Raw genomic sequence first — 25,624 nt, 5'->3', positions numbered from 1 at the left:
TCTTTATATCACCCCTCAACTCACTGATTTGATTTTAATGGGATTTTCCATATTTGTTCAAACAACCTGAATTTCAACTCCTCTATCTCAATTTAATTGTTAAATTTAAAGGTTGTTCCTTTGACTGGACAATAACTTTGATTTTCTTAGTATGACTTGTTATTATTGCTGGTGTATAGGCATTTGATTGCCTTAATCAATTTATTCTGGAGGTTATTTTCACTCTTTTACTTAGGATTTTCTTGCTGGATAGCTTTGTTCTCTGTCTGTTCTTTGACTTATTTTAAACCTAGGTTCTGTTTAACTTATCAAAATTTTTCTTTTTCAGGAAGGAAGAGTCACCAGCCCTATTTTCCCTGAAGGTGAGACCCTATAGGTTTTCAGACTTTCCCTGTGAAACCTCTAGACTCTATGCTTTTCCTGTCCTGCCCACCATGTGGCCCTTTTCTGCCCTTGGCTTCCCACCAGTGTAAAGTGCTGTGGTACCTCTAATTTCAGCAGACTCTCCCTGCCAGAGGCATGGTTGAGACAGAGGTGAGACTGGCATTAATTGCTTCAGTTTTCCAGTCCATGGGACCTGAATTCCTTGAAGGAGTGATTCCACTTGAGCTGGGCCCTACTGTCCTCTTGGGGAAGATACAACTCCAAAGGAATTAACTCTTTTCACCTGACAAGTTACTTGTCTCTCAGGCAAGCTTAATTCCCCACTTGTTTGGGGCAGTGCTGGAGCCTAAGAGGGTTTCTAGTTTTATCTAATGAGCTGTTAAGGAGTTGAAAAAAGCAAAAAAAATAAGCCTTTTCAGAGCCGACTCCAACTCCTTAGGTTTGTCAATCAAGAGCTTAAGTTGGTATATGGCTCCACGCATCTCTAGGCTCTATATGCCCCCTTTTCTTGGGGTCCAGTCCTTTTCACGTATTTTGTGCTGTCCTACTCAAAAAGCCTCCCTTTTTTTTGCCATCAGCTCTCCCCCCTCTCTGTCAGGGCTTACTCCTAGTGCCTTTATTGCTTATTCCAGATTTATCTGTGCTGGGGGCCTATTTTCAGTAGTCAGAATTAATTCCACAATTTGGTGCTTGGCTGAGCTTAGCCCTTGCTGCTAGTAAAGTCTGTTTTCTTTCCCCTAGGCCTGTCATGCCTATGGGAGAGGGACACCAGCCTCCATGGTTTTAGGGACTTACACTTATGTGTGGAGTCTCAGCCTTCCACCTTGTCCAGACTGGTGTCCCCTGTGTGTCTAGTCACTGATGTAGCCCCAGCAGTTGTTCTGTACTGTTCCTGGCTATTTACTAGCTGCTCTGGAAGACAAACTAAATTCCACACCACACTAAGCTGCCATCTTGACCCTTCTCTCCTCTAGTGTAATTTTATTCTCTACTATTGTGCCATTAATCCCCATAATTTCTGTTTTATTTCTTTTTATATGTTCCATTTATTCTTTATCCTCACATATTATATTCTTAATATGCTTTATCTCTTTATACATATTTTCCTTCATCTCCTTGAATTGCTTTAGGAGATATGTTTGAATATCTTTGATTAGTTGTTCCAACTTCTGAGTTTCTTCTGATGTTTTGATCTGTTCCTTTAACTGAGCCATATCTTTCTCTTTCTTAGTATAGCTTATAATTTTTTTGCTGAAGGATGAGCATTTGATTTTCTTGATGAGTTAACTCTGAAGGTCAGTTTCTCCCTCTTATCTAGGGTTTTATTGTTGATTGACTTTGTGTTATCACTTTTCTTTGATACTTGGTCTAACTTATTCTAGAGCTTTAGAATACCCTGTGTTTAACTGTTCAGTTTTTCTTAGCTCTTGTTCATTTGATTCTTGCCCTGGATATTCGGTATAATTGTACTTTCTGTGAAATTGTTTTACCTCCAGGAGAGAGCTTTCTTCCATTTGTTCCTTCTCTGAGAATGTTGGTCTATTCTGTTTATTTCCATGCAGACTTTTCTCCCCAGTCCCTGTGATTTGTTTTAATCTGTTCCCTACTTTTGTGCCCTATTTTCCTTACACTTTTCATTTCTGTTTTGCATCCTTTCTTACAGCAGTTCAATTTAATCCTCACCCTATACCACCACCCCCCCCCCCACTTTACTTTTTGCATGGGCAGTCACTGGGAATTGAACTCTGGTCTCTGACATGACAGGCAAAAAGTCTGCCTGCTGAGCCACTGTGGCCTGCCCTCCCCTGCCCTGCCCCTTTTTGTGAGACTTTTCTGCCTCCAGTTTCTTCCCTATTAGGTATCCCAACCCTTGGAGCCATATTACGTCAATCCAAAAGGGTGGGTAACTTCATGAGAATCTGTTTGGCCTTTAGATATCCAGTCAACTGAATTAAGGGCAAAGCAGTTCTTACCAGCTTGCTATCATGCTTATCTCTCTCTCTCTTTCTTTCTCTCTCTCAATCTCTCTCTCTCTGTCTGTCTCTCTGTCTCTCTCTCTCTCTCTGAGGCTCTTTTGACACTTAGGGCTCTTTTGTATATAGCACTCCCCAGGACTTGTTTTCTACCCAGGATCTCTGGGAACTTCAGTCCCTATGCCTCAATTTGTATGGATTTCTAACTTGCTGTTACGAGTTGCTCTTCAGTATCAGTCCATGGTGGGTGAGAACCAAGCTGCACTACCACTGTGTACTTGCAAGCTGTGCAGAATCAAATGAGGGAGAGGGAAAGAATTGGAGAACTGAACCACGTCGGACCTGAATCTACTACCTAAGATTTTTCCATTTCTTCTATTCAGAATTTTGGCATCCCTTTCCAGTTTCTACCCTCCTCCAGATGACTAAACAATTGGGATTTGTTCTTTTATTTGCTAAATCTCTGGGGAAGCCATAAGGTGATGTCTTATGTTGCTCTGTTGATGACATCATTCCTCATGGTTAAATTTTAAAACAAAATTTGAAGAATATGAAGTATATAAAGTTGATGATACTGACCCAGACATTTTTGTGACCCTGAACAAGTCCTCTTACTTCTCCAAACCTTAGTTACCCACTTAGAAGATGGGATTCACAATAAAATAAGGTTTTCTTCATGACTGTAATATCATCTGTGTAAAGAGTTTGCTGTTGATTCTTTAAACAATGTGCCTCCCATGTGTGGGTCCAGCTTTTGATGTGATGCCATTATCACAGAGAAATGTTCACACAGCTAGAGACTTAGATTGCCTAACCCTCTTTGCAGTGCAACAAGTAAGCAAACACATCACCTTCTTCTCAATTTTGACTTTTTACATTCTGAAGTTACCTTCTAAGCTCCAGTTCAAGAATAGACTGGGTGAGACAACTTGGAAGTACACTTGCATGATTTAATACCCAATTATGTCTTCATCCAGGTCAGTGGAAAAAGCAACAATTAATCAGTGCTCAGGCTTAAATCAACACTTGCACAAATAAGTAATATTCTTTCCTTCATGTCTTCATTCTTAATCTGCTTTCCAGACCATACCCAAAGGTACAGCCATTGCATCTAAATCCAGAATTACTCTTGACTTCATCTGCCTGTGGTTTCCTTGTTAAGATGTTATTACCATGAGGAGGTGATCTATTCCAAGGCTAACCTAGAGTAGAGTATGTTTAGACTAGCTGTGATGTGAGTGCCTTGTTCTTGATCAAATCACTATTATGTTTTTGGTTACACTTACTTTCATAGCTGAAAGCATGGAAATCATTGAAAAGCCGTATTTGTATTTTCTTCTAGTTTTGCATTTTTCTGCCTGAGGACTTGATGGCTGACACAATTTCTTCAGAAATTATTAAATTAACTTCTGCAGGTTCTATTAGTTAACTTAGTTGATTTTCTTCTACTTCTGTATAATAGAGACCCATCTGACCAGTACTTCTCACTTAGCATTTAGCAGAATGCTTGACACCTAGCGCACGTTTCAATAAATGGTAGATAATATTGCTATTACCATTAAGTTCCAGACACTGCCATAAAATCTGTTAATACCAATGTAAGTAATGGCACAACTTCCATAGTTAGTGAGTTCAGACTCTTTTTCAATTTGTGCTTAAGTCATGCTTTCATGAATGAAAGTGAATTTTCCTTGAGAAATCTATCGTTTGTTTTCAAATCTTCCTTGATGGCAATGACAAGAATATCATGATTCCTGGCTAATATTTTTGAGTGATGTTTATAGCCAAGGAACTGAGCCCCAGTGGTGCAGCTTGCAAGACCTTTGGTTAACCATTACATCTCCTCTTAACCCAAACCAGGCTAATTAGTATTTGCCAAATGAGCATCTAATATGTACTGTCAAACTAGAGAGTTCATAGGTCTAGGAGGGGCAGACATGCAAATCATATTCTTATTAACAAGTCAATTATATTCCTAATCATAATCCTATTAATATGCCAATCTTTGCCTCAAACTTCCATATGAGTATGGCTATAACTTGAAATAAATATTCAATATGCTTGTATAAGAAATACTTTTTAAGCCCTGCAAATGATCATTTTCACACTTAAGATAGATGGAACTTAGCATAGAAAAGTAAATAGTAAAAGTAAAAATAAAAGTTATTTTATTCATTTCACCAAATTGCAATCTCCTTGAGAGCAAGGGTCATGCATTTCTTGTTCACTGCTTAACCTCTGTGCCTTATACAATGTATACAGAATTGGGCCTCACTAAATATTTATTGAAATACTAAACTCATTTTGCTACCAATTTACCACCTTGGTAAAAAACAGGTGAATAGAAAAATACTTTAAGTCAGTAGGAAAGTGATTTACAAGATTAGGAGAAGGCTATTCTGAACACAGTGGAAACTATAAGGTCAAATGTGAAATTAGAATAAATCTATACTGTCACGCCTTCATAAATCCTTATTTGTTGTTTGTCTGCAATTGATGGTAATTTACCAAGTTTATTTGTATTCACCAATAAACAGAAAGAACTGAAATGCTGACTTTGTAAGATTTTGAAAATATGAGGGCGTTCCTCTACCTTAGTTCTTTTAGTTAATGAAATCTTGTTCAAACCCATCCACCAACCCTTCATTCAAGTGTCACTTTCCTCATTGCTTTTGTTATGTGCCATTGAGTCATGGAAATTTCCCGGCTGACTCATGCAGTGGCAAGGTGATAAATCATAACCACAAAATAACGTCAGAGAAATTGCAAATGATAGACAGCATTTCAGAAGATTGCCTATGGGAAACCAGATATTTATTTTCACTTTGTACCAACTTCTAAATAGTTTACACTGTGCAATGGGAGTTGTCAGAAAGTTAAGAAGTTATTGCCAGTCCATTGTTATTTGAGCATGCAGGTGGAGCTTGTTAAAATAGAGAATTTGTCAACTTTCATATTCTAGCAAATTAAAACTGAAATTGAGGAATATATTTTTTTATGAGAAGTACAATTTGAAGGTAAAGTGAAAACAATATGAAATCCAGGCCTTTGGTGAGGAAAACTACTTGTTGCTGTTTTAAGGGATGCTTAGTTCATTTTCTTCAGCAATAAGAAAAATAATTGAAATGGAGTAGAGGCTTTTGCTTCTATGAATAAAGCTCTACTTCGTACATGAATCATCAGTTTGGACTCAGGTTATCTCAGTATTATACCATTGTAGTCTGAGAATTATATGTGGAATCTGCACAGCACTCATATAAGGGCAAATGTAAGACTACAAAAACCAAACAGCTTTTAAATGAAGATGATTAAATACTTGTGCTTATAATTAGAATTACTCTATACTAATTTACTCTGTACATTTTATATAGTAGCAACTCAGCCTAGAATAATGATCCCTTCATCCAGAGCTTCAAAAATTGTATCTTATTAACATTGATGAAAATAAATACCCTACTGTTGAAAGGAAATCGCTTCTTCTTCCAAGCAAAATTAGCCAAATTATCTAAAATTCTGAAATTTGATTGTTATAATTTTATATTATGAATACATTTAAAAGCATATATATTATCAAAAGGCAAGGGGAATATTATGGAAAATACACAAGTAGATAGATCTGTGTGTCTTTACAACACCCTTGTCATATATTTCCACAGAGCTGGGCATATATGTATTTCAAAGAAAGGAAAATTTGAGCTAATCACTAATGCTTTTTTATGTGGTTTTTCCAAATTTGATTTTTATTTATAACATAAAGTTTTAAAAGTTAAAAAATGTGTGTGAAGTATACCATCTTTCTCCCAGAACTCACATGTTCCAAAGAATCTCATCTGAAGACAATGAACAGGAATAAATAAATCAAACTTAGAAGTTGGAGATACAATCTGTGTCATTTCACCTTCTGTCAAACTAGCAACTCTTTGGGAAGGCAGAAGGAAGAGGAAGAAGTGAGCTATTTACCAACAAAGAATATCTTATTAAAGCCAGTTGAAACTTGCAGAAATACAACATTCTCTTTGGTGGACTCTTAGAGGATCATTAACATATATACATTCCCATTCTCTTAAGAATTGTGCCAAAAAAAAAAAAAAAAAAAAGAAAGAAAGAGCTGAAATGGTATCTTCTTCAAAATTCTAGAGGGAAACTAGCCTTTAAGTAGGCACTTTTGGTGCACTATGCATTAAAGTGTTTTAATAGCATCCATTTATCATTTTAACAGCAGGCATTTACTAAAAGGTGTATGACCAGGTGCAAAGAAGAAAGCATATGATGTATCCTGAGGCTTAAATTTTCAAAATGACAGTGTGAAGTCAAGTCAGAAATGGAAAATGCTTTCCTTTTCCCTTTATTTGCCTAAAGTGTATGATTTTCTAGTCCCAGCTTCATGGGTGACAAAACTTGATCAGAACAATATCAAGTGTCTTTTGCATGAATGAATGATTGAAATAAGACCCAATTACATCAGGTTATAACCAGAGTTATAGTGGAAAGTTTCTGACTATTGGTCAAGACAAGAATGTAAATGTAGTCATGATAACAGACAGTGTGAAGAAAAATCAAAGTTTACACATCACTTTCACATACATCATCTGAGGTGATTCTCTTAACAAACCTATAAATAAAGAATTTACCCCCACTTGACACAGGCAACCCGCAGAAAGCTGAATTAACTTGTTGCCTTGTTGGTGCATGGAATATATTTGAAATCATCCCAACCTATAAAAAGCACTTAAATCTGTAGACCCTTGAGAAATCTCGGATGGATAATTCCATTAATAAAGTTAAGCAAAACTCTTTACAATCTGCTTTCCTTCAAAATTCCAGTGCATTACGAAGGACATAATTCCATGCATCACTGATTCATTATAACACAACTGTTCCTGAATACATAAATCATCTCTTTGTTGTGTTTTCTCTCTGTGTCTCTGTCTCACTTTCTCTGCCATACACACAAACACACACATACACACATACCTATCAAAATATATTGTTTCCTTGTTTTTGGGGTATCTTCTTCCCCAGTCAATGAAACAATGAGAGTCATTCATCTAGACTTTCATTTTTAATTCTGGTGAATAGTTTTGGCTGAGGAATAAACAACAGGTGTGTGATAGGGCTGGTCCCTCTGTACAAATAAATGAAGGAATAGCATTTGGTATTTTGAACTGTGAAGTCTACAGAGGCTCAATTTTTTTCCTGAAAAATGGTAGAAGAACGAATGATAAATTTTAGCAAACAGGGATCGATAAGTATAAATATAAATAAAGATCTCATTAAGCATTAATTGAGTCTCAGACAGTTGACCAGCATTAAGTTTTGTGATTCTTGTAATAAAATGAAACTGAAAATATTTAATTTCAGAATTGTTGCCAGTGAAGATTCAGGCAAATGCATTTCCATATGACTTATGGTAATAGAACAATTCTTAGTAGGTCTTTTATGAGCTCCCATATCTTGACCTCAAAGCTTAATGGAATAAATGTATTATGAAAATCTACATAGCGACATTGGATTCTTTAAATTAGGGTCAATACACTTTGTTTAAGGGGACAGATTGTGAATATTTTAGATTTACGAGCCAGACAGTCTCTGCTGTATTCATTCAACCCTGTCATTGTAGTGGGAAAGCAGCCATCGATAATACTTAAATGAATTAATGCGGCTTTGTTCCAATAAAATTTTATTTGCAAAAAGATGGTATTGACAACCCCTGCTATAGAATATGATTGTTGTTTTGTTTTTGTTTGTTGGTTTTTTCCTTCTGCTATGCCAAAGACCCAGATTCTGTACAGTAAAGTGGAGCTTGAACTAATCAGTCGAGCTCCCACACATCTTTCTTTCTCAAGAGTCAAGTGAAAGCAGGGGAATCTCAGGCATTGTTGCATAATACCTTATCTTTTTCACTCCCATAACTGAGGAATCTGAGGCCCAGGGTAGTAAAGTACCTTGCCCGAAGGCACTCCTAGATTCTAAGCATGTTTCTGACTTCAGGGCTCAAGGCTTTTCCTTTGGGTATGTGGAATTTATTTTTGGAGCTCCTCTACAACTTTTTACTTTGTTTTGGGTACTTGTGTATCTCCAGACAAGTTTATTTGATGGTCAGTTGTTAAAGTTCTGGCCTTAGTGAGGTGAACTCATTTCTTTGAAGGATTTAACAGGTGATAGAATTTGGTGTTATACATATGGGATTACTTTCTTGTTAAAAAGCAATTCTCACAAACTGGAATATCTTCAATATACAGAGGCGTACTCTCTAATTGTATATTGCATACAACATAGCAGGCTGTAGGTGAGAGATTTCAGGGGAAGGATACATATGCAGTCATACTGTGTGGACCTTCTTCACTTTATCACATACAAATCGGAAGATATCTTCCTCCTTTCTATTAGGTTTCAGTTCCCGGAACTGGCATAATATAATCATGAATGCCTGAGGCAACTTCCCTCATCTAAGCCCTGTGCTGCCATGCCATTATTTCCATTAACTTTGGATATGGAAGCTGTTAGTAAGGCCTCTGACAGCACTGTAGAACTTTATGATTCTTTTCATGAATTTGGCATATAAGAAAGTACACATTCCCTCTCCTATCCCTGCTCTAGCCCTGTCCTCATCTTTGTCACTAAGAAACCAACATACAAAGCCATATTTTTCTTTTGAAATATGAATACCATCTGAAAAAAATAGAAGATGAGAAGGTAGTACAGACAGTGATTTACTTCTTCTCTAGTCTGACTAGGTGATGTTAAGAATGGAAAACTCTATAGAAGAGAGGGAGTAGAGGAGTTGGAAGATACCAGCATCCTACTGAAAAGTTTGGTTATCTTGGAATTGTGGATGGACGAGATAGAAGAAAAAAGAAATGCACATTCTGTTAAATACTGTTAACTCACATGTTTAATCCACAGATAGAGATGCATCTGCTACTCTGCTTCTTGGCTAGAAAAACAGAAGAAGTCAAAATGCAGGTATAGGGACAGCTAAGGAGTTCAAGAATTTGGAGCACAAGAGAAAATTCCTTCCATATTCCATTTACACCCTCAGAAACAGATGTGCACCCCTCTGAAATCCATGTTTTTAAACACAAATAGGAAAGCTGCCAGGCAAGGACACAGACCCAAACTAAAAAGTCATTTCCCAGCAAGGGACACAGCAATCTCTACTTTGACTTTGACTTTAGCTCCACAGCTGTGGTGAAACTCACATTATGACTGCGGGAAGGAAATTGTTCCCAGGTGAGAAGTAAATTATCTGCCTTGGCACTAAAATGTTGAAAAGGCAAATTCCACCTGCTTTTCTCTAGGCAAGATATTTTTGTTCAAATATCTCCCTGCCACCTAGTCAAGTAGTTGCCCACATGTCCAATTTGCATCCTAATTGTGAAAATGGTTTCAATTTTGCATTCATAAATATATGCATGTTTGTATGTAGAAATACATAGAGGACCTAAGGCCCAAAACTTACACTTTCTAATGCCCTAAAGACATATTTTAAAGAAATCTCAAATATGAATCCTTGCTTTGATTGATTGATTTATTCATTAATTTCTTTTATCATTCAAAAATATTTACTGAGTGCCAGTTTGGTGCCATGTGCTATTTTAAGATCTGGGACTTTAGCAGGGACAAGCAAGTCCACTTCTCTCATAGATCTCATGTTTTTAGGCGAGGAGACAGGAAGTCACCTAAAAAACAATGAACAAATTAGACACATTTTTTTCTTATTCATTTCATAAACACAGAGCTTGTATAAATATTTGACAAAATACTCAATACATTATTCTAAGGCCCTGAGAGGATTTAAAAAAAGATGAGGAAGAGGACATCATGGCTTTTGCCCTGAAGGAACATAGAATTTTATGGGGGTGGCAAGCGTTCAAGGCATTTACTATAATATAAAACATAACTTTTTAAGTTCTGTAATAAAGATACAAGAGAAGTGTTGGAAGAATGCTAAAGCAAGAAGAGATAGTCTGGCAAGGTGCAGGGCAAAGCATTTATGGAGAAGTGTTTGAAAACCATATTTATGATAAGGAGGAAGGGGGAAGAGGAAAATGATAGCAACTAATATTGATTATAGTGCTCATTTCCTATCAGGCACTGTGGCACTGTTATAGATATTTTGCATATGTGAATGCATTTAATCCTCACAATGCTAGGAAGTAAATGCTCTCCTTTCCCCATTATACAAGGTCACAGAGGTAGTATGTGAGGAGGTTAGGATTTGAACCCAAGTAGACTGGACCCAGTGCCCATGTTTGTAAACCTTGTTCAATATGGCCCCTCATACTAAGAATTTCAGTAGGTCAGATAATAAACTAGGTTGATGGTACTGCAAAACCAAAAGCAAAAAGATTGAAATTTCCAAGAGTGTTTAGATAGAAGGAGTTGACACAGAGGATGTATGATCCACAGTACAACGAATGTAGTAAGATATGAAGTCAGAAAAGCAGGACTCCATTTTGGGACTCTTAAATGCCAGGCTAAGTAATTTGTATTCCCTAGGTTGGCAGTGGGGAATTATTGAAACTATTTGAAGTAGAAAATGACACAATCCTACTATCAAGAACAGTTTGATCTAGAGAATACTTGAGACATCCCTAACCCCCTTATTAGGTGTTTATGTACATTGTTTCTAATCCTTGTATAATGGTACAGCTTATTAGCATTTAGAGGTGAGAAAACAAGGGCTTACAGCTGATAAAAGGCAAGACTAGGATATGAATCCACAAAACTTAGAATACTAGACTATTTCTAATTTTCTTTGAATTCCAGACCTTCGCAATATTGGGGAAGTAATAAAGAAGCTGAGGGAGTGTTCACAAGGTAATCAACAGTGCACCTGGTACTCTACATTATGTTATTTGATGGATTTTCAAAGGTCATTATTCAATACCAACCTGTGTAGTTATACTGTTCCTTCAATTGAATTGTCATTTTATTTTCTAAGTTGTAGAAATGTTTTTTTTCATTTACCAGAACTTTAAGGTACTGGAATCTGTAGCATCATTCATTCATTCATTTTTCTTTTTAATGCTCATTGTGTGGGTACTTCCTGTTTGACAGATTGTTTGCTATGGATCCTGTAGGTGCCATGATAGATAAAGTCTCTTCCATTATGAGGACTAGTCTTTTGGAGAAGACATATAAACATAACAATAACAATGAAAGTGGGATATTTGTGATAATATAGAAAAATAGATGATGCTGTGGGTTCTATGAGTGCCTGGGTCCTATGGTCCCTCACCTAATCTGATTGAAGGTTAGATCAAAAAAAAAACAAACAGGAGAGTTAATGAGTGCGGAAAAAAAAGTATCCTGGAGAATGAATGAGTAGAAGTTAAGAAGAGCTTTCACACGGAAGACCAAGAGTCTCTCAAGCATCATCTAAGTAGAAATTAGAAGCCTCCCCATAGTTGGGAAATCTGATAGGTTTTCAGGCTTTTTTTCCTGTCATCATTGAATGTGGACTTGAAAAAATCTCTCATGCTGCTCAAGGGAGTTTTTACGTGGTGAATCAGGTGCTCATGCTATCAGAGGCATCTCAGTGGATAATGGCAGTGAATTGCACAGGGCGATAACTGAGAGAACTATTCATAGCCTCATGGTTTCAACACTAAGTTAAAGATGGCTTCTTAACTTCCCTTACTACAAAATGCCCTCCTTTTCCCTCCCCTCTTTATGGTCAAGTTCCTAAGCAGTTTGTCTTCACCCAAAGTTGATGCCAATTGGTGTAAATGATTTGATAAAAGATTCAGAGATACATTCCTTTACTTACCATAGGGGAATGGTGCAGTGTAAGGTTGAGACATGGGGCATTTTGGATTCATAGAGGTTGGCACCTCTTACTTTGGGGATTTTATGCATTCGGCAAGTGACAGGTGAGAGCGAGCTGTCAAGCATCACATATTCAGGAGTCTTCTCATAGCAACAGGATACCTGTAAACTAAACAGAAAGGAAACCACCTGGATTTACCTTTGTTTTTGCAATAAATGACATTTTACAAGTTAAAGCAGAGCAAGTGAAAAACAATAACATTGACTTCTAAGCAACAACCCCTTTGCAAAAAAAAAAAAGCTTAACTATGGCATATCACAGTCTGGGCCCATTGTCATAAAATACAATCAAAACCCCAAAAGATAATATTTTTATGGGAGGGGGGTGTACATTTTTATGGAAAAAAAATGACCTTTTTCCTCAAAGTTCTTGATTTGCTGTGTGATAAAATTAAATTGTTGAGAAATACCATTGACATTTATATTTCTGTGGTTTTATATTGAATTCTACAAGTAGATAAAACTCATGGCCAAATATAAATATACAGTCTTCCCTGAAGAGAATTTTATAGTCGCTAAGCCTTTTTCTCTTTTCTCCCTTTAAATGCTGTTAGACAATTTGGTTTTCTTAAGTCCAATGAGATGACCTCAAGTTACCCTAAGTTCTGATTTTCCAACATTCTTTGAAAACTGGATAATTTTACTGCTTGGATATGAATATTTAGGTATGAAATTTCTTTGAATGAATCCTGGGAAAACATTGCAGGTTGTAAAGTGGGGGGGGGGGGAGGGGTATGGCCAAGGGTAGAGTAATATTAATAATAATTTTCAAAGCTATTATTATGGTGACCTTTACTTAGCATCTATTACGTACCAAGGACTTTGCTAAGAAATATATAAACATTATCCTATTTATTTTATACAATCATCCTATGTAATTGGTACCCTTATCAACTTTATATAATAGATCTAGAAAATGAATATTATATAGGTTAAGTAAGCTCCTGAAGGCTACTACTGGTAGGAAATGGAGCCTGATTTGAATCAACTACTGTCTAATTTCACCAGCAATTCTTTTAACCAAATAAACTACATCCCCTTCCTAAAGTTAGATTGGACTGTCTTCTAATCTCCTAAAAGTCCACATTTTTAGTTCTTATGTCCTCAGATTTTTCAAATATATATTGCATTTGCTTTGACTGCATAATAATTCTCCCTAAAATTTAGCGGCTTAAAATAATGGCAGCCTTTATTTTGCTCACTAATCTGTGATTTGGACAAGGTTTAGTGGGGATGACTTGATTTTGTTGCACTCAACATCAGCCGAAAACTGGAGGCTAAAATGGAATTTGCTGGTTTGAAAGGATGTATGGACCCTAGAAAAGCCATGTTTTAATCAAAATCCCGTTTCGTAAAGGCAGAATAATCCCTATTCAATACTGTATGTTTGAAACTGTAATCAGATCATCTCCCTGGAGATGTGATTTAATCAAGAGTGATTTTTAAACTGGATTAGGTGATGATATGTCTCCACCCATTTGGGTGGGTCTTGATAAGTTTCTGGAGTCCTATAAAAGAGGAAACATTTTGGACAATGAAGGAGATTCAGAGAGACCAGAGGATTCTGCAGCACCATGAAGCAGCGTTTTGGAGATGAAGAAGGAAAACACCTCCGGGAGAGCTTCATGAAACCAGAAACCAGGAGAGAAAGCTAGCAGATGATGTCGTGTTCACCATGTGCCCTTCCAGCCAAGAGAGAAACCCTGACTGTGTTCACCATGTGCCTTCTCACTTGAGAGAAACCCTGAACTTCATCAACCTTCTTGAACCAAGGTATCTTTCCTTGGATGAATTTGATTGGACATTTCTATAGACTTGTTTTAATTGGAACATTTTCTCGGCCTTAGAACTGTAAACTAGCAACTTATTAAATTCCTCTTTTAAAAAACCATTCCGTTCCTGGTATATTGCATTCTGGCAACTAGCAAACTAAAACAGTAGTGATCATCTAGGGGAGGGGTCCTTAGTTAGGGCTCTTAGCAGAAGCAAGTAAACATGGCTTCTTATCATGACCTAGGGCTCCTCATAACATGATGGCAGAGTCCAGAGGAGAAGTGTCCCAAGAGAAAGAACCAAGTGGAAGCTGTAGAACATTTTATAACCTAGCTTCAGAAGCCTTGCAGCATCACTTCTGTCACACTCACTGTGAGTATCTTGAAGACCTTGTCAGTTTCAACAAGAGGAGAAATAGACTTTACTTCTCAAAGGGGAATTGGAAGATTCTGGAAGAATATGTAGGCCCAGATTATTTCTTAGGCCATTTAAAAAAATTATCATCTGCCTCAATGTATAACTCTTCATAAGCATTTCCTTCTGGTCAACAAGCTCTCAGCCCTCCTATTTCATAAAGTGCATATTGCTTCATCTGCATTTTATGCACAACATGCCAGAGAGCTTTGGGGACTAGGGTAAAGGAAAGGTGGAGTAAATAGGGAGCATTTTGGGGTTCAGACTGTGGAGTTAGAGCTGGGTTAAAATCTTGGCTCTACTATGAAGTCATTGAGTCATGGATTTTTACCCACATTATGGGGATATTGTCGCATTCCTCATAGAGATGTTGTGAAGGCCAAAATAGCATTGATAAAGTCCTTAATACAATGTCCAGCACATGGATGTTTTGTGGAAAATTGTATTTAAGTTTTAAATAAAGAATGAAATACAATATTGTCTCATGGACACAGATTCTTCGTGATTTAGCCCCTTCTGATCTCCTGGCTTCATCTTATACCACGGAGTCCCCTTGCAATCACTATGCTTTAAATCTTCTTTCTGTTCTTTGACATTGTCCTGACCTCAAGGTCATTTCTTTGCTCTTCTCTTTGCCTGGAAGATCCTTTCCTCAAATTGCTGCACAGTTACTGCCTTTTCATCATTCAGAGAACTTGACTCATTTCATTGGGAAGGTCTCTTCATGAACTACCTGCTATCGCAAGGATTCTGTACCTCCCACTAATTCTTTATCATGATGCCATATTGGTTAGTCTCTCCAACAATTATTTCTACTCAAAATGGTCTCAGTAGTGAATTTACTTAGATCTTAATTATATGGTTCCCCCAGCAGGGTGTTTGCTGCATGAGAGCAGTGTCGTCGGTCTTGTTTCAGAGTCCAGAACAATGCCAGACTAATAGTAGACACTCAGGATTATTTGTTGGATGGATGGATGGTGGATAAATGTGTATGTGTGTGTGTGTGTGTTTATGTGTGTGTGATGAAGGCAAAGTAAAAGGAAGTGGAAGGGAAAAAAAAGGAAACATTTAAAAAGAAACAACACACAAAATTGCATTTTTGTGAGAGAGGAGACTGACGTTTTCCTGCTGTCCCTCGTTGGAAGAATGCAACAGAAAGGGAACTGGATGACTGCTTTGTTAGCTGTAGGGCACATGCTGCAGACAAATTTACCCCATGCTGCAGTGAAGTCATAAGACACCTTCATCTTTTTTCTCTGCCCCTTATTCTTTCCCCTGGGCCTTGCAAATGCATGACCTAGGGATTATCTCTCTTTCTTTCACTTCTGGTGTTCTGGATTTAACTGTAGGTATCTGGCTGGATGCCTCTCTATCAAGAAGATTTACTTTCCTTTTCCAGGAGATAATCTTTCAAAAGTCTCAAAAAACTAATGTATCGCACATGCAAATCATTGCTCCAAAAACAAAGCAATTCTAAAAATTACCCAGGCTTGCATAAAAATAAATGTTAAATTCATTAGATTGACTATTTTTACTTTTCTGGCCTTTTCACAGGAGCTATTTGGCAACTGAAAATTCATCAGTGTCTAAATGAATTTATATCCTTGTGTAAGTTTCTAATTAGCACATACAGTGTGACGTGTGGAGAACTAGTATTCTCTAGCTAAGTTTTAAAACCAAGGTCTGTCCTCTGAAATACATAAACAGCTGCTATGCATTTCAAAAAAAAAAAAATAGAAGGAAAGGAAATAAGTTGTTAACTTGGGACTGTGGAGTGGAACTTGACTGTAACTCCAAAACAGATGTTTCAGGTCTGAGACATTTTGCATAGAGTCATTAGAGACTTCATATCCAAAGGATCCTGGGGAGCTGTCTAACTGTTTTGTTTAATTAATAGATCTCTTTAAAACTCTACAAGCAAAAGAGCCAGGGGACTAGTATTTGTGTGCATCTCCATTTTCCCTTCCACCTGGAAAACTGTTAGGTCACCCCAGGTGGGCTTGGACTAGTCACCAGGCTTTCCGAAGTCTCAGTTTCCCCATCTTTGACTGGAGAAGATATGAATCCCTCCTTATTTGACAGGGATGTGTCACAGATACATATTAATGAGCTGTACCAAAGTTGTTTGCTTACTGACAACCTCCTTCTTTAAATCCTGGTTACTCTCATTTTCTTTATGAGTTTCACAAATTCAGGCTATAGTAATTCTGGGATTAGAGCCACATGATATGATGTTCTCACAATAGCTTAATGGCACTGAGCAGTTTACATTTTTAATCAGTCATTTTTAATCATTCAACACCAAAAATTTACTATTAAACAATTACATAACAGCTTCAATAGAAAAAAAATTGATAAAAGAGGAAGAAATTTTTCTCTCTTCAGTTCATCAAGCGCTCTCTCTTTTCTTCATAATTCTCACACATGGGAAACTGAGGGAATGTACATGAAACACATGAAAACAAGCATTGTTTTTATTTCAGCTAGAAAAAGTACCTTTCCTCCTATGCAGTTGATTTGCAAAATGATCGATGACAGTCAACATCCCTAAGCTCTATGCCTAGCTTTGCAAAGTACCACTCTTTGGCTATTAAGAGGATATTGTTTTAATATTGACGGGGAAGCCAAATGTTTCACTAAGTAGTGGTTACATGTTTTCTTCCTGGGGAACTATGATTTCCTAGTGTCCTAAGGAGGAGAACAACACTTCCCTCCCCATACCCCCGCCCCCTGGAAAATATTTCCATTCTCTTTGCTTCCTCAAAACAGGAGACTTCCTATCCACTTAGCCTAGTTCCCTTGTGAACTGAAGTCATTTCACCTATAGAAGACGGATGGCTTCAACCCTCGAACTTGAGCTTGAATTGCAATACAACCCAAATTAGATAAAATAAATCAATAATACCCTTGCAGGCCAAATTCACTTAAGTAACATTTACTGTTCAATTGCACACTTTACCCCCATGCTTTAATCCATTAACACACTACATCTGGCACCTGCATAAACACTTTATTCCAGCTGAATATAAATGAACTAGGATATTGTCATTATTTTGTGTTGAGTGAAAGGCTAGTAATTTTTATTTAGGATGGCCCTAGCAATGCCCTTGGAGCTCTTTGATGGCTCACAAGTTTATACAGACTATGGCGTTCATGCCCCTACATTATGCTCCCAAAATGTAATATACAGACCAATGCATTTGGATTCTAATTTGGAAAACAGATCTTCGAAAAGAAACAATAGACAGACAAGCTGTGGTATGGAAAATTTCAGAGTGGTTTTGTGCTTAAAAAATAGGATACCTTAAAATAACCGTGGCTAACATAGACACAATTTTTAAAACTTGGTCAGTCCAATTTGTTGCAGCCTCATGTAAAGTACAATAAATTAGTCACTCTAACTGTCAGACTATGGATGAAGTATAGTATATTAGACTGATCCAGCCCATATGGATAAGACCTTCATTCAATTCATGGTTTGAACTTGGGAAAGGCTATCCAACAATTTCTTTCAAATAATATCAGAGCTATAGCATCAAAACTTTGCTCTCAACTGGAAATGTGTGACATCAGAAACCTAGTCCCAGGGGTTTAGGATCTAGAAGGAGAAAGAGCGAGTTTGCATGATTAGATAGTTGTATGTAAGACCATTGTGGCAAAAGGAGTCACAAGACTGTTAGTGAAAGTATTCTCATGTATGTACATGTACATTATGCTTTTGCCTTTATTGCTTATAGACCACCTGGGCAGACCGCTCATGGGCTTTTTTTTTTTTTTTTAGTGATATAGCACGGAGGCTTAGACAAAGCTTCAGCTTTAGGGAAATAAATACTAGCACTGCCACCTTCTGAATGACTATAAAGAGTCATTTATTCTTTTGTGGGATTATTTGTGAGGTGGAAATGAAGATGAGACATATTTCTTGTGGGTTTACAGTGAGAATTAAATGGGGGAGAAAGGGATGGAGCACAGAAGTGTGAGGAATGAATGATAATTTAAATAGGTGGTAGAACTATCTGCCACTGCACTGAATGCAGGTAGCATGGAGTGGGAGTTGATGGGAGATGAAAGGAGATTTGACTGTCGTTTTTAACATAATGGCCTCATATTGTTGGCACATCTCACTAGGCTGTGTGTATTTCTAACATTTGAGGTTATGTAATGCTTGCACATGACAGACAAATATGTTTCAAACATTTCATCTAGTGCTGAAAATCAAGTGATCTTTTTCATCGCTAGGGGGAAGCTGTTATTCTTGAAGCACTATTATGTTAATCTCCATAATCTGCCTAAATCTTCCTAAAAGATTTTTGGTGGTTAATTTCAATTTGACCCAAATTTCATCATGTTTGATGATTTTAGAACCTCAGTCAGAGTAACACCGACCCGTTTTCTGGGACAAACCAAACTCTAAATTATACGCTTGACATTAATGGATCAAAGCATTCAAATTGACATACGTTAGGAACGAAAATTACTCAGGGACTATCAAAAAGAGTATTAGACCCTTGAGAAAATATACGTCCTTTTTGTTGGGCTCCAGAGTTCTCTGAAACTTAAAGTTGAGTCATTGATCCCATATAGAAAGTCGGCATTTCAGAAGTAACTCATAGAACCTGCCCAGCAAACTGTGTGGATTAACAGGGAAAAAGAAAATAGATGCAAAGAGAGATAGCAAACATTTGAGTTACAGCCTAAATCACATGGAAAACAATTTGCAAAATGAGTGTTGTAATAGAGAGAGCAGAATGCTTTTATGGGTTAAAAAATGCTGCAAAATGTTGGCAACAATAGTTTGCATCCAAATAGTCAAACCTAATTGTTTGTGAATGCAACATAATTGGGTCTTCATTGTAAGAGCTTTAAGAAAACCAAATAATGCATGAGTCTTTTATGACATTAAAAACAAATAATTTGAACAGAATTATCATGTTTGAAGAAACACACACCTCTCGAATCATTAGATTTCATAAGAGACTGACAAGGTGTTTAATGTTTTGTTTTGTTTCTGCTGTCAATTTCACAAAACGTAAAACTCATCCCTTTGGAAAATTTCCTATTCTACTTCCTTAGAAATCAGACCTCAAAGTATGCATTAAAATAAACTTACACAAAGTAAACATGGCACTCATAATTACTAGTAGCTGTTAATCGTATTAATCAGCTGTCTGTGGCCCTGCCATAACCTCAATCTTTGAAAGCAATGTCCAACAAATACTTTGAGAAATGAAGATTCATTGACATAAGTGCAACTTATACTATTGATGAAAATATCTTCTTAGTCAAGAAGCAAAAAGAGTGATTAATACTAACCCAGCCTAGAGCAAATAACAGACAACAAAGAAAGATAAGGTAAAATAGATAATTTTTAAGCAACTTTGAAGAATTTTAAAGTGATTCCCAGCTTCTGACTTTTTTTGAACCCTACTGCACACCTAAATGAGAAAGAATTAAATGGAGAAGTAAGTTATGGATCACACACTCGGGTGCAATCAAACTATAGCAGTTACAGTATGAACAAAATGCCAAGTCCAACTATCTACCTTATTCAATTCTCCAAATCTGTGACCTAGAAGATAGACATTAATTTTTGCATATGCAGGGCCTCAGGAATTTATTCAGAGAATAAAGGAAATCAGACAAAGATAAAATAAAATGCAAGATGTTCTAGCTTTAAAAATATGTGCAAAATATATGATCATGATGAGCAACTCGTCCAGTTTCTCTGGGACTTTTCTGACTTTAGAGCTGAAAATCTTGTGTCCTAGAAAGCCTCTTAGTTTCAGGCAAACTGTGATAGTTGGTGTTGGGGATTGAATCATGCCCCCTAGGAAGGCATGTTTAGGTCGCAACCCCTGGTCTTGTGGGTGTGACCACATTTTTAAATAGGTCATTTGAAATGTTATTGGCTGAGATATGCCCAAATTGAATGAGAATAGGGTTTAAATCTAATATAGCTGAATTCCTTACAAGCAAAAGAAATTAGCCACGGAGAAAAAGAAGCCAAGGGAAACAACCAGAAACTGGAAGTCAGTGGAACCCCGAGGAGATAGGAGAAGACATTGCCATGTGACAGAAAAGCCAAGGAAGCAGGATCATAAGCAGCCATCCCCAGAATGCCACAGTCTTTGGGGAGAAAGCAAATGCCTTCCTGACACTTTCGTTTTGGACTTCTTCTCATCTCAAAACCATGAGCAAATAAATTCCCTGTCTTAAGCCAAGTTGTATGGTATTTGTTTTAATAGCTAGGGAACTAATACATTTGGTCACCCTGCCATTTAATCTGGGCTTCTCATTATTTGCAGAGACTGCAAGTTACTCACCTGAACTTATTTTTGAGTAAACTATATAGACAGAAGTATTTCTCAAACTTTATTGGGCATGAATGTCACCCCACAAACTTGTTAAAACATAGTTTCTTTGGTCACCTCCCAAGAGAGTCTGATTAAGGAAATTGAGGTGAGGACTATAAATCTGCATTTCTAACAAGCTCACAGGTGATGTAGATACTGCTGATTCAAGTACCACATTTTGAGTAAAACTGCTACAAACATCATACACCCCTTCTGTTTCCTAGTTTCTCTTCTGATATCCTTGAGTTAAGTTTTCAAGGATACTTATGCCTGAACAGATGGTAGAGGTCTTTTAGAGGTAGAAATGCCTCATCTTGGCATAAGCAATGCCAGAATAACTGATGGAAAACTTGTCCAATAAACTGGCTGTTTATACAACATTAAAAAACATGACTATTTCATTTACCTAATTTTGATCAGTTATTTCAATTATAAAGCCTTAATGAAATGCTAATTCACTTTGAGGAATTACTACAAATAATAGGAAAACAGAGATAAGCTTGGCCACAGCCAATGGTGTTCTCTGCAGCTGTAAAACTAGAATAACCCTAACTATTTGAAGAAATCCAGCAAGGAATTTATTTTTCTTCTATTTCCCACAAGAGCTAAGGTATAAGTCATGGGATAAAATCTAATTATGTTCAGGGATTCATTTTGAAAAGGCACAGCTCTGTCTCCAACACTTGCTATAAGTAGTTTGAACCGAAAAACATGGCTGTCCAGAACGAAGCCAAAAATCCCCACCACAGCTTCCCACCATTAAGAGATTTTATTATGTCCCATCTACCTTTAGTTACTATGGTAGAAAGTGAGTGAATGCATTTTACAGAGACTTTTTACAATAGCAGAAGCTAAAACAGAAAAGAAATTCTCTGGTTTGATCCATTTAACCAGAATTTCACACTTTGAGCATTTCAATGTATGGAATGTTGAATGCGTTATTTGTTTAAAGGTAATCTTTGCAAGTGCAACAACTTTTTGTAGATACTAACCTTCACAAAGAACCCCCAACCTATTCATTTGCAATTTCTCATATAATAAATTAGAAAACTCACATTCACACTCACATAAACTGTCTAATCTTCACAGGCTACATACAGGAATAAACTCCTGATGATTCCTTTTAAGATTAAATTACTGCCCAATTCCTGGTCATAGGTTTGGGTGTCTTTTTCTTTCATTATTAACGGAACACTAGATTTCCAAAGTCTTTGGCAAATTAACAGCAAAATACAGCACAATTACATATTATTTATTGTTTCTTTTTTTTTAATTGAGTATTTGTTATAGTACTGGCTCTGTTTTATGCACTTTACTTTCATTATTACTTTTAATTCTCACCAGGGTCTGGGCCAAGGTGAAATGGATGAGGCTTTTACCTTGGGTGTAAAATTTGAGAAAGCACCAAGAATTTAGTAATTAAGACAGATGATATTTTAATTCAATGTTTTTAAAAAATGAAAATTAAGGGAAAAAATCACAAAGAAGAAAATATCAAAATTTTAAATAAAGACCTGACCACTGATAACTGATTTTTTTCTTTTGCTTCCGGATCCAGTATGGCTCAGCAAATCATTGTACTCGATTCTCTACAACAACCAGAAAAGCAGGTAATAATGGCATTCTCACTTTATGAATAGAAACTCAGAGAAATCAAGTAAATTTTCTGAGTTCAAGTTGGTATATGGTAGATCCATAGTTTCTGACTTCAGAACTCTTCAACCAGGATGGTGCAGCACTTATTGATCTTTACTTAGTGCTTATTATGTGTGTGATATGAGGTGCTCCCATCCCTTCTGTGAAGTTCTGTAATTCCCTAGAAAGATTTCCTAAACTCTGAAAGCTATTACACTCTCACTTAAGGTTTATTACAGTGAAAGGATACAGATTCAAATCAACCAGGGAAGACAGCATGGGACAGAGTTCAAATATGGAGCTTCTAATTGTCCTATACCAGTGGAGTTATGGTATAAGACCAACTCTCTTGACAAAAATGAGTGACAACACACTCAGAATATATTGCAAACCAGGGAAGCCCATGTGAGCCTTGGTTTTCAGAACTTTAGGGATTTGATCACATAGACAATTGACTGACTGCCTGGCTGACCTTTTGTCTCCAGCCCCTCCAGACATGGAGAAACTGTGTTCTCCAGTTCCTCTGGTGGCAGAGTGAATAGCATGTGGCCCAAAGCTCCCATGAAAAATCGCATTGGCAGACAATCCAGTGTGGCCCCAGACTACCAAATAAACAAAGATATTCTTATCAAGCAGAACATTCTAAAGGCCAATGGATCACCTCTTAGGAAGCGAAAGCAAAGGCTTTCCTTCAAGTAAGATTAATTCTTTTCTGTACAACATGTCTAGGCTGTGAGCAGTAGACAAGTAGATTCCTCAGTGAATGAGGAGACAGATGCCTATTTTCAGAAGAGAAGGAGAAATTGTTAAGTAAATGAAGTAATATGCTTCAATGAAATTATTCTTAAGAATCAGTCACGTTGCTTGTTTCTTCAGTAGAATGAACACATATGTAAAGGAAATCAAAGCTGGCAAATGACTTTTCTTCTCAGGTTTAGGACCTTCAGTAGGAAAAAGGGCACCTGCTCTCTAAGTCCAGCCTATTTACTCTCTGTACCCTCTTTGCTGCTTTGGTAGAGCTTGAAAGAAGATTCCTTACTGTGAAAACAATCAGTATGGAAGTCAGGAGATCAATGAGCATGCACACACATCCTCATATTATTTTCTTTATAAATCAGTAAACGGAATGTTCTATTGATATATTTCCTTAGGAGTTATAGAAATATCACCTCTATTGTGTCAGCCTAAGAATTAGAATGGAGTATCAAAGAGGTGGTATACATACTATTGGTGATACGTGGGATGATTTTAGGTATTATATAATCAAATAGTTTTAAGTTTAATAGTTACATATTTATTTTAACATATATTAAAAATCAAATTACAAATAAATCATGTATACAAAAATCTGGATATTCTGCCGAGGGTAATGTTAAATAAAGCATTTAAGCTCTTAAAAATTATCAATTTAAAGACAAATATTAAATAATTTTAAATATTAGCAGGATAGGCCAGACTTAGTTATGGTAAAGGTGAGGAAAGAATGAAAATAACTGAAGTTTAGGAAGCCATGGGTAAGTAGGATGTAGATTTTTACCTTGTCTTCCTAAATAACAGAATGATAATCCTGTGACTGTCAGAAAACCAGTTTATGAAAAGGAAAATTAACCATGTTCAATTTGGGTGTTTATTTATTTAAAAAATTCTAAATTTAGAGAATTCCTCTTGTCCTCTTTTGCTACAGATCAATTTTGTAGGAAGAAAAATTTCTTTGTAAACAAATGTAGAAAACCTCATCATTCTCAAATGTTTTTAGTCCTGAATTTTTTAGCCTATAAAATTTTTCTTTCAAAATTTTCCCCATTACCAAACATTATCATTGAATGCTAACAACCCATCTTTCCTGTGCCTGAAAATCAATAGGAGAGATGAGGTGGAGGGCAGTTGGCCTGGTGGGAGGGGTGTGGAGCTCACTGTGATTCCTTTCCCACCTCATTGTGAACTTTAGAAAAGCATTTCTTCTCCATGTACCACAATCTCACCATTTGGGAGCCATGGTGACCTTCTCAGCACATGGTAGGAGAAATGAGTTCCTGTCTGCTGGCATTCTGAAACTCTTGAAATGCAAAGGAGGAGGAGGTGAAGGAACAGTAGGGTTTCTGGCTGTGTCTGTGATCACACGGAATGAATAGAGCAGGTGGCTAGTTGATGGAATGCAAGGGTGCCTTCTGAATATGGAGGAAGCCATGGGCTGTACTTGGAACCCCATATTTCTTTGTTGTAATTGAGCGTGATTAAAATGAATGAGCAAATGTTAAATTGGAGGGGGAGGGGGTAAAACCATCTCCTGGATTTTTCTTTCTATTTTGGGGGGACGGGGAAGGGGGAAAATACTTGTTTTGTTTATAAATTTATTAGAACAAAAGTTGCGTTTAAGAAAACTGGATTTTATCATTGAAAAGCCCGAAAGGTGAAATCGCATAGTGACTAATTATCGAGGCTTGAGAATTAGATAAACCTGTTTGTAGTCCACTGCTTCTTCTGTGACCTTGAGGGAATAACGTAGCTTCTCATTTTGTCAGCTGTAAAGTGGGTAGAATAATAGTAGCAAACTCCTGTTTTGAGATAATTAAATAAGATAATGCAGTCAAGTATGCACTGGCACATAATTCTACTTTTATTATTAATATTTGCTTAATCTTATTGCTTAAATTGGAGGGGGGGTAAAACCATCTCCTAGATTTTTCTTTCTTTTTTGGGGGGACAGAGAAGGGGGAAAATACTTGTTTTGTTTATAAATTTACTAGGACAAAAGTTGCGTTTAAGAAAACTGGATTTTATAATTGAAAAGCCCAAGGACTTGTGTTTCCTCAGTAAAATAGCAATAACGACTTTCTGCCTACTTCATTGTGTTAATGCGAGACTCAGGAGTTAGTGGCAGTGAAGTACCTGTAAAATTTGACGTCAGTTCGAGGCCTCTCTGTCCTATGGACAGTGAGTAAAATTAGCTTGATCACTCTCAATTTCATAATTTGTGTGTTTGCAGTGTTCACCAGCACGCATGCACACAGAGTTTCTTTCCCCATCTTGCTTTCTCACTTCTCCCCAAACCCCTATCCCATCTCCAGGACAGAGTTTTCATGGCATTCCCTAGAACTCCCTGCAAAGAATCCAGACACAAAGTTCTGTTCTTATTTTATTCTCCCAAGAAATCTCCTACTTGAGCATGTGTGAATTTTACTGAGGATCACGAAACACAGTTTTTTTTTTTTATTCTAGCAATGCCCCTTCTTCTGTTCTGTGTCGTACCTACTCCGT

At 36.9% G+C, this 25,624-nt stretch overlaps 1 long non-coding RNA gene across 1 annotated transcript in view; it reads right to left on the bottom strand.

The window, feature by feature from the left end:
• Positions 1-9,885: 9,885 nt before the first annotated feature.
• LOC143664583 (uncharacterized) overlaps positions 9,886-25,624 on the bottom strand; it is a 37,317-nt gene continuing 21,578 nt past the window's right edge. The window contains exons 2-3 of the long non-coding RNA XR_013166525.1: positions 12,133-12,300; positions 9,886-10,039 (exon numbers count right to left, since the gene is read on the bottom strand). This is a non-coding gene — a long non-coding RNA (uncharacterized LOC143664583). The remainder of the gene's footprint in view (positions 10,040-12,132; positions 12,301-25,624) is intronic.

The sequence above is a fragment of the Tamandua tetradactyla genome, chromosome 20 (genome assembly GCF_023851605.1).
Source record: "Tamandua tetradactyla isolate mTamTet1 chromosome 20, mTamTet1.pri, whole genome shotgun sequence".
Lineage (NCBI taxonomy): Eukaryota > Metazoa > Chordata > Mammalia > Pilosa > Myrmecophagidae > Tamandua > Tamandua tetradactyla.
The sequence above is the reverse complement of the archived record's forward strand: the minus strand, read 5'-3'. Positions and strand labels throughout refer to the sequence as shown.